The sequence below is a fragment of the Glandiceps talaboti genome, chromosome 6, assembly GCF_964340395.1.
Source record: "Glandiceps talaboti chromosome 6, keGlaTala1.1, whole genome shotgun sequence".
NCBI lineage: Eukaryota > Metazoa > Hemichordata > Enteropneusta > Spengelidae > Glandiceps > Glandiceps talaboti.
In genome coordinates, this window is record NC_135554.1 from 7537219 (window position 1) to 7547987 (window position 10769).

The following is a 10769-nucleotide window of genomic DNA, read 5'->3' on the forward strand; positions in this document are numbered from 1 at the left end:
ACAGACATTCCCCTTTTAATACCTCCCGTACCCTTACGGGAGGTAAAATAATCAAGTTGCAGCTAGTGCAGCTTTAAAAAGGGTGACATGGCAAGAGGAGACAGTAATGAATTGGATCATCAACATGGTATATTATTCATAGGAACGCCCTTTTCATGGCTGGGTTTGTTTGTACAACTAATTTCAGTTGAAATGATAGCTTTATTGATATACATATGACAGACACGATTGGCAAGACACACATATGACATTTTGAATTTAATATTTAGCGACACATACATATTTAAACTGAATGCCATCCGTAGGGGTAGTCTTGCAATATCATGATTTATGCAAAAAATGTATCTGTGATTGTTCAAGTCCTAGTGGACGTGAGTTGTCCAAAATGTTGTTCAAATGCCCGCTTCCTACTCTAAACACAGGAAAGCTTGCTATCCTCGACGTCACTCGGCTTTCTTGATCCCAGGATATACCCAGGATATGTACACTGACTCGTTTCCACAGCAAATAATACACGAAATTTAAACACTTACAACATTGCTATTACACATCCGAAAGTTAAATACTTCATGAAGTGATACGGTATTTTTGCCCTACGTCGTCCCTGGGTAAGGTTTATACATTCCTATTTCGACCGAGATTGACAGACTCACCACTGAGCTCTGGATGTATATGCTACGAAGTTAGATACGTTCAAGATGTGTCGAACTTTGTAGCATATACATCTAGAGCTAACACACCATCTGCTCCAAACCCTACAAGGTTCTGTTTCCAACTTTCATTAACCTTGTGACATACACTTTTTGTGACTCTAACACCACCATCGGCATGTTCGTGTTGAACTTCCTTCTGTCCCATTAAATTCACCTAGGTTTACAAGTAGGTTTGCCTACTCATTGCACGTAGACTATTTCACACTGCTGCATAGCTATATCAGTGTTTCTATTAATCAAAATAGAAATATATTTAGCTTTGTTTCTGATATTGTTAGCTAAGGCATTCCTGATTCATCCAGCAATTGTTCTGATCATCTCTGAGCATTTGTGAGTGTTATCATAGGTCGAATTTAATACCGATGCTGTAAGGGTACGGGGGTATTGAAAGGGGGGTGTCTGTATGTCTGTCTGTCAGTCAGTCAGTCTGTCTGTCTGTCTGTCTGTCTGTCTGTCTGTCTGTCTGTCTGTGTCTGTCTGTCTGTCTGTCTGTCTGTATGTCTGTGTCATCATTTTCTTAAAAACGGCTGGCTTAATTATACTGAAATTTGGTACACACAATGGTTCGGGTAATGGCTAGACTTCATTAGATTTTGATAATAATGATAATAATAATAATAATAATAATAATATTTATTTTTCTGTACCGTAAATCCATAAAATGCTCTAAATGGTTCACAAATGTAAAAAAAAGAAGAGAAAAAGCACTTGACACTAAAGCAACACTTGATACATGTTAAGAGACAATTAATTAAAAGCTTTTTGGAAAAGATGTGTTTTTAAACTTTTCTTAAAACAATCAATGGTATTACACATTCTAATCCCAGCTGGTAAATCATTCCATAACCGTGGAGCAACATGGCTGAAGGCCCGTTTGTAGACGAGACCTCGTAAACGGAACCTCAAGCAAGCCCGAATCTGAAGAATGCAGACGATGCGTAGTATTTCTTGGTGTTACAAGATCAACAATGTACATAGGCGCAAGTCCATGAAGTGCCTTAAAAACTAGTAGTAAAACTTTTAATTCAATTGTACACTCGATTGGGAGCCAGTGAAGTGATCTTAAAACAGGAGATATATGATCATACTTGCGACAGCCAGACAATAGGCGAGCCGCGCTATTTTGAACAAGCTGTAGTTTCCGTAGTAAACACAAAGGAAGCCCAAAAAACAGTACATTACCATCATCTAACTTAGAAAAAATGAAAGCAGGAATGAGCCTTTCAAGTGACAACATCAAAGCGATGATCAGAGAAAATCGAAAACAACGACTTACAGAAAGCGTCCACATATAAACATATCTTGGTCTTATCTTACCTGATTGGCAGTTCAGACCAATAAACCCCACAACACATGTCATGTCGATGAACATTCACCATTAGTCCTATCACATGGTTTTAACAGTTACAATTGGTACATATACCTATCTGATTAAATGTATTATCATCACAACCTTACAAATAAAAAAGAAGCTCCCCAGTCAAGGTTTCATTTGGGAAACCCGCAAATTGACAACAATAAAAAAGACTAGACATTACACCATAATAATTTCATTCAGCATCAACATTCTGAAATATGTTTGCATAGTAGTACATACATAACTCATGATGGTAATTACTTGATATATTGAGAATAAGATCACACGTTTATCACAATGCTAGAGTGCAGAATGTCCTATTTTACTCGTTTCTTTGCCAAACTGTATTACACGTTTTTATATACAGATTAGATTCACTGTTAAATAAAAGCATTACGTTAATAGCCACCCTTTTTCATTTAATTGTAAATGTAAATGTTTTTTGCTTTTTTCAAATAATCTATTTGCTTCCTCAAAATCGAAAACACACTGGACAAACTTCCAATAACAAGAACAAAAATACTACTTACCGTGAATATTAACCAGGTAAAAGTTTGGTATATTACTATCTGTACGATCATCAAAACAGCAATCTCTTGCAAGACAGTCAGTCATATCGTTTGAACTGCAACTTACGCGATTTGCAGCTGTGATGTCACATTCGTCTTTTTCATATACATGAGAGAAGAATCAATACTTATATGTGAGGAAACGGTATGCAGGGTAAATATGAACGCCATTACGTTTTAAAATAAGGCATAAACCGGTGTCACTCCTCCTCCCGATACACATCATACGCATGACTGTTGTTATCTTTAGTAAACACGATGTATGTATACCATACATGTAAAGCTTAATATAGCATAATATCTTGGAAGTGTGACAATTATCTCATTAAACTGTGCTGTGTAAGTAAGTAAACTATTTACAATTTGCTGATTTACACTGAAATATTGTAAAATGAAATGTAAAATTATGTTGACAAAATAAATTGGAACTTGTCTTGGAACATTTACAATTCAACTTAAATATATATTCCCTATGTATATGTAGGCTTGATGGAATAACAAAATAAGAAAAAGCAAGTTATACGTACGAGCTAAGAAACAAAACCTGCCATCTGCCAATTGTCCATGGAACCAACAACAACCCATTGCGAGACATTCTATTCTCCAAACTTTTGGAACGACATGACCGCACATGTTTCGATCTGATTCTTCCATAGAACATCTTTCTAAGTAATGCATATATACGGTGACAATGTAATGGTTATGTGAAAATGTTACTGCAAACGTTAACGACCATGCATCACCCCTTTATAAATAATGATGGTAATATTCAGACACCAGAAGATTTATAAACTTATTTGGAGGATGATTCATAAAACGTGACAATTTGAATACAGTTGGACACGTTCTACGGAAGAAACAATATATATCTACATTAACATTTATAGCTCGATATGCATGGAAATTACATATTAGTATTAAAATGCCAAACAGGCTTCATGTGTCGTGTGTGTTTATTTTGGTTCATGAATGTACCAATTATTGTAGAATTTCAAGTGCGAATTCTTTATATATATATATATATATATATATATATATATATATATATATATATATATATATAGTTTTGGTAGTACTGGAACTCTTTCTTGGTTGTAACTCGGAGTTTCACGCATGGTGCGATCATCAGACACTCTGAGGTCTACTCTCTGGGTGTGCTGTATATATAGAGTGTAGACAATAGAAATACCATCACTATTGTCTGTGTCGGTGGGTAGGTGTTGTATGTGTGGAGGTGTTGGTTGTTATTGTGTGAGTTATTGGGTGCGGACAAGTAAGTGTTGGCGGGTTGTTACATGTTGGGCTTTGACGTTCCGTTAGTTAACGGGTTTAGTTTAGGTGATAGATGCTCTATTGAAGTTGGACAAATAAAACTTATTCTCGTGTCGGCATTTGGATATCAACTCAGTTCTTTTGTTTAGTGTGGAGCTTTTGTCTGCTTTAATGATGGTTAGTTTTTCGGTTAAACACAGGTTGCATCGTTTTGTTTTATTGGTGTATGCTTGGGCTTTCTTGCTGATGGACCAGGATACGGAAAAAGGCTCATTGTTTCTTTTCAGTTTCCAAATGTGTTTTGATAGTTCTGTGCTGTTTTCGTGTTTTTCATGTTTGAATGACTGTTTGTGGTTGGCGTATCTCTGTTTGAAGTTGTTCTCTGTTAGACCGATATATACTTTTGTTTGTTTTCCGTGGACGGTGGCTTGGTATACGATGTTTTCCGTTTGGCATTCGCCGTTCAGAGGGCAGGTGTCTTTCTGTCTGCAATTGCAAGGTTTTTGAGTGGGTTTAGTTTCGCTGTTGGAGATGGTGGCGTTATGCGCTTTGATTATGGTAGCCATGTTTGGCATGCAGCTATAACTGACTTTGACATTGTTTCTGTTGAATATTTTGTGTAACTTAGAGTCTGCTGGGAAATGTTTTGCAATTAGGTTGAGGAATCGTTTGCCTACATTGGTGGCTACGTTTTTGCTGTATGGTGGGTTAAACCAGATGGTGTTTCTATTTCTGTTTTTCTTGTTTTTCTGCGTCGGGGTGCTGGTGTACGTTATGTTCTCTTTGTGGCCGCTGGTTTTTAGTGCATTTTGGTACAGTGGGGCTGCCTGGTTGAAGATGTGTTCGTCGGATGATATGTCGGAAATTCTACGGCCGATGGCTGACGATATGTTCTTGATGATGCTGGGTGGATGGTTAGACTGCGTGTGTATGTACATGGGGTTGTCGTTGGGTTTTCTGTAAGGGTAATATTTACCGTTGTTGAGGTTGAGCGTTATGTCTAGGAAGTTGACGGTTTTCAGATTGGTGAGTATGGTTATTTTTAACCCCATGGCTTTGAAGGTTTTAGTTATGTCTTTTCTGATGCTTTCTGATTTACTTCCGGTGATGTTCTTGAAGGCGGCGAGTCCGTCGTCCCTATAGAGACCTATGTTTTCTTTACCGTATTTTTTGGCTAATTTGTGTAGTATGAATATTCCGACCAGTTCGCATATTTCGGCCCCGTCGTTGCTTCCCATTGTGACGTCAAATGATCCATTACTATTCTTTTTTACCCATGGTTTGGTTTTATCAAAGAGGAGAGATTTCCGCGCGTGCATGATAATTTGTTTGTCTTCATCTGATATGGTGGTGTATTGGCCGGCAAATTTGAGGGATTCTAATAACAATTTTTCGGTTATGGATGGGTAAAAGTCGCATATGTCGAAGCAGGCGAAAGTGTGTTTGTTTTTGTCCTCTAAGTTCTTGAACCATTCGATGACTGACATAGAATTTTTCCATTGGTTGACGGCGACTATGGGTCTTATGTTTTGGAGGATGGTGTCAAGTATTTTTTTGCTAATAATGCCTATCTCGCTTTTTGCGGGGTTGATTAGTCTGCAAGGTAAACTGTGTTCGAAATTGTCTTTATGGTCTTTTAGCGTTATAAAAGCTTCTTTCTTGGCGAGTATTTCAGTCCTATCGTCTAAATCGAGTTTTTGTGCTATACTTTTTGCTTCTGCGTTAATGCTGTTGTAGGCTCTATCACTGGCGGGTTTGTAGTGTTTGGTTATATTATCTCTAAGGAGTTTGTTGTATTGATCTTTTTGAAGGAGGTACAGGTTTCTGGTTTTATCGGCTGGGATGATCATTTCGCGGGAGCTTTTGATTTTTCTAACATCGTTTCTAAGTGTGGTTTGGAACGGGTCATTGATTTTACGGAATTTGATGTCTTCTATGAGTTTTAACATATCATTCTCGAATGGTCGAAGTTCGTCGATTTGTGGTGGGCATCTTTTGCTATTGAAACCGAAATTTGTTTTTGTAGTGGTGCTATCGTTTTCGCCTGATTGTTTTTTGAGAAAAAAGAATGCCTTCCATCGCATTCTCCGGATGACGCTTTCAGTTTTTTCGATGAGTTTTTTTGTGTAAGTGTTCGAAGGTGGGAGGGGGATGTTCTTTAGAGAGTAGTTATATATATATATATATATATATATATATATATATATATATATATATATATATATATATATATATATATCGTTGATTATAGAAATTAAACATTTCCGTCAATAGCTACTCCAACTGGCTTTAAAGACAGATTTGCCTGGTTTTGGTTGATGTATGGACCAATCTTTGCGGAATTTGAAGTATCTATTCTTTGTTAATTTTAGATTAGCAAACTTTATAGGACAGGTGTTTTGTTATAGTTAACAGATGTGTAAGTAGTATTGCTAAATAACAGTGATTGGATGTTTAAAAAAATCTAAGCAGCCTCTCATGGTACCCAATTTCTTTAGAATCGACGCAGTAGTTTTTGGGATATCATGTCGATCCACGGATAAAGATACCCATAGACAAACAGGCAGGCCGACCGACACACAGAGAGAAACTAAGAAAGAAAAGAAAAAAATAAAAGGAAAGAAAGAGAAAGAAAAAAAGACAAAGAAAGAAAGAAGGAAAAACAGAACATTCCCTATCGGAAGGTAAATATGAAAGATATGTAATTATAAATCAAGCCTAGGGCATAAAAATGTACTCGGGTATACTTACTTGGCAGACTGCACTGTGGTACACCACTGCTAACAATACTGTCATAACAACAACCAATACCGACACAAGTGCTTTCTAGATCATCATATTCGTTACATTCGAAGCGATTGCTTTCCACTTCAACCTTGTCGCAATCCTGACCTATAGATTTGTAACAGATGCATAATTTATCATGTAGAGTGTAAGTGATAACTTATAGTGGAAGTGAATATAAAGCAAACAAAAGTTAAAATAAGCATTAAATACAAATAAACCGACCACAATATTACGTCATCCGTATATTAAAACAAACATGCTAGCACACATTCATGTACACTATAAAACATATCTTCACACACATTTGCGCACGTTATTGTCTAACCATTGAACTCAGAATAGAAGCTTCTTATCTTCCTTAGTTACTAACATTCTGTTTTAAAGATTTTTTGTCCATGTGATCACGAAAGTGCTCCACGGCATCTTCCACTTAGTAGTCATGAATTTAAATTGAGCAAGTCAAAAAGAGGCTCAAATACTATGCCATACCATGAGAGCCATCAGAGTTGGGGCTGACAACTCTAGCAGATTTCATAAGCGTTCATGTTCTTATATACGGACATACATTACTGTCGTGCGCCCTCAACGTTAAACATTGCCTTAGTAATACGTTCATGTAAGAATGCCTTGAACCGTACGTAGCGAGCATAGGTAACCCACCTACATGACTATATACTGTCAAACCAGTATGTCACGTGAATATGACAGTCAGCGGCATATTTAATATAACCTGTATGCTGGTACGCTGATCATATAACTAATGATATATACGGCCACGGACTTTGAAGTGCGCAAATCAACAAGTTGCTTGCATATGATGCTAAATTATCGTTATCTTGTTTAGGTCCGGAAAAAACCTGTTTGAAGTCTCGACAGAGTGGATGCGGAAACCGTCATCAACTTACACGTAAAAAGACAATATACAACCTAATATGAAAAGAAACCAATAACAAAGAGACTAAAAAGAAAACAAGAAAATTTGTTCTTGATCCCATGAACATTATACCACTGGATCTAAGCGTGCTGAAGTGTTACTATTGTATATTAATTTAGAAAAAAGTAGGATATACATAGCTGTGATTTCGGCAAATATCCCACTTCCACTTTTATGATGTACTTTCTATGATAACATAAGACTAACTATTTAATGTAACATAGGTGAGCTGACTATATGGACCATGCTCTCTCTGAAACAACTCTTAATACAGGAAGTGACGTCTTGTTGTTGTTTTGAAAACATTCAAGTCAAATTTAGGCTGAAATCTACCTTATATAATCAAATGAGTCTGACAAGTTACACAATGGCTCCCACACACTACCCACATCCACAACCAAGCACCCATCCAACCCCGACCCCCTCCACACACACACACACACACACACACACACACACACACACACACACACACACACACACACACAGATGTACTGCAAGTCTATAATGTTAACTGGGTCACAAAGACATATACATACCGTTGATAACATCATTAAAAAAAACATTCAGTGTCAACGAAACCAATAGGGCTGCACTCAGTGGCTTCGCCATTTCAACCAACTGCACCGAGTATCTCTGAACATCAACAATCTGTATTGCTATTGTTTTATCTTCAAACTCCCTAAATGATAAGACAAGTTTGTGATAATTTCTATCTTGAGATGTATTTCTTTCATAATTTGAATAACTCATGTATACATATAATGATAAATAGTGCACACATCAACATATACACACACAGAAAAAAAGGTGTGCATTTACAAACATACAAAACAAAACAAGTATAATCACGACATAAACACCATTAAGCCTCTCTAGGCGAGCAAAGATAGAAATGAACCAACACCCTTACTGTGATACATCAACAATAGTCTATCAGTGGACACTACCAGAATCGGCTAGTCACTGGAAAGTACCTCCCAGTCGTTTGTATTTATATATTCACAGACACAGCCGATAATAATACATTTACGGGGAGTAAATAGGCTGGTTATTTCTACACCACTTAAATTAAATATATCACTCGTTTGTGGTAGCTAGCCCATATCACATTACTGGTCTTTATCAGTTAAAGTAGTGGTACCACAGTCCCATTTATCCATATTAACAGACTATTCGTTTATTTGCACACTTCCTACTTATGTTTACTAATGCATTCAACATTTCACAGTGGCCACACCTGAATACTGTATAATGATCTATCTGCGAGTTTTCTTTATAACTGTATACCTGTCATACAAACACCACGTAAAATATAATATATTGGTCGCTCTAGTACTACCAAGCCGCGGTTTACAACACCCATTACTCCAGGGGCGAATACGCATAAGGTTTACCCATATTCCATTGTACAAGTGACAATGACAGCGCTTGTATTTTATTGAGACTAAACTGTATTTAAGTGGTGATTTGTTTCATTCGTATCATATGGGGAACTTTGTATCGTCAAACTGTATTGACTCTATTGCAACTGTTCAGCGAATTTTCTGAAAACGAGGACAGAGCGAAGATACATAACGACTTAAAAGCCAGATTTTGACTCTCAGGTAATGTTATCTTATCGGTGTCGTCATACGGTTTGCATACTATTCTCCTTTTTTATCTATATGAAGAAACCGCTTTTATCACGGTCCGTAACACGGTCAGCAATAAATAAAAAAGTATTTCAATTCGCTGTCATGTATTGATTCTCGGTTTTGTGAATGATATATTATCATATACCATCAAATAGGCATTCTTGATTAAAAACAAAACAAATCCTCATTTGACAGATTGACGGAGAATCTCTAATATTTACCTTTTTTCAACTTAACTAAGAGTCGCGAGTTGAAACTTTCATCTGAATTTGCATTTCTATATCATATTGTATTTGCAGTTTTGACGGGGAAAACACCAGTTGAATTTCACAAACATATGCCTGTAGGTCGTAAACAGACTTCCTGCTATATTAACTTGTTAAGTTAAGTATGGCGATGCTTCTCTGAAAGAACATCACGTACACAAAATGACCGTTGCCCACGATGTTAACGTCCATTTAAAAAAAAAAAATCCAACCTTTAATAAGTCTCAGTAAATGTTAATACTCAACTGTTGGGAGCAAAATATATTTAATTCATATTCACAGTTGGTATCTACCTAGTTATAATTCTGTTTAAAATACTTTACAGACTGTTTACTGTGTTTCTTTATTTCCTGCTGTGTGACACAGTTCAAAATCTCAGCTCTGGCGACACCCACCATATTAAAGTATATCGCGTGTGTGACGTTATGATTAAAACACTTCAAAAATGGTAAGCCATTACCTACAATCGAAAGTTACGTGTATTATCACAGATGGGGTGCAGTAGTTAGCGACACCGTTTGCGAAAATGGATATGGACGAATGATTTGCTGAAGTGGTAGAGGCAATGCGAAAAGCTGGAGGCAATGCGAAAAGCTAATAGCAGTTTGGTAGTCACTTGTCACGGTTGACATGCCAGCAATTTATACTAAAATAAAATGAATATAACACGTACCCTTACTTACAATATTTTGATCCTGTCTCAATATACGTTCTCTTCAGTTGACCTTCAACTTGCTGAGTGTACAGCAATGCACTTCTCGTACTTAATTACACAACTTGGGAGAGCAGGAGTGGGTGAGTCAACGAATTGGCGATAACTGGAGTCTAACTGTGTCCGAGGTTACACAACATTTGAGTATAAATAACTCTCATTGAATACAACTACTGTGGGGTCTCTAACAAACTTCTCGTTTCGAATTCTATGTTTACAATATATAAAGGTCATCTTAGGCGAAGGCTAGCTAAAGCTATACACAATAAACCTGTAACATTATTCTGTTTGTGTACTGTACATACAGAATGATATAGGATTGCTATTGATGTCTGGGACCCGTCTTGATGTAAACATAATTACAGTGGATTACGTCTATCGGGGGTCACCTTTCTGACACAAAAGAACAGGGCAAGTTGGTATACCATCTGTCACATTCAACGATCTATACATCAAGTTTATCTTCAATAAAAGTAAAGTTATGACAGTAGAAAAACTATAGAATATAAAACCAATTGTATG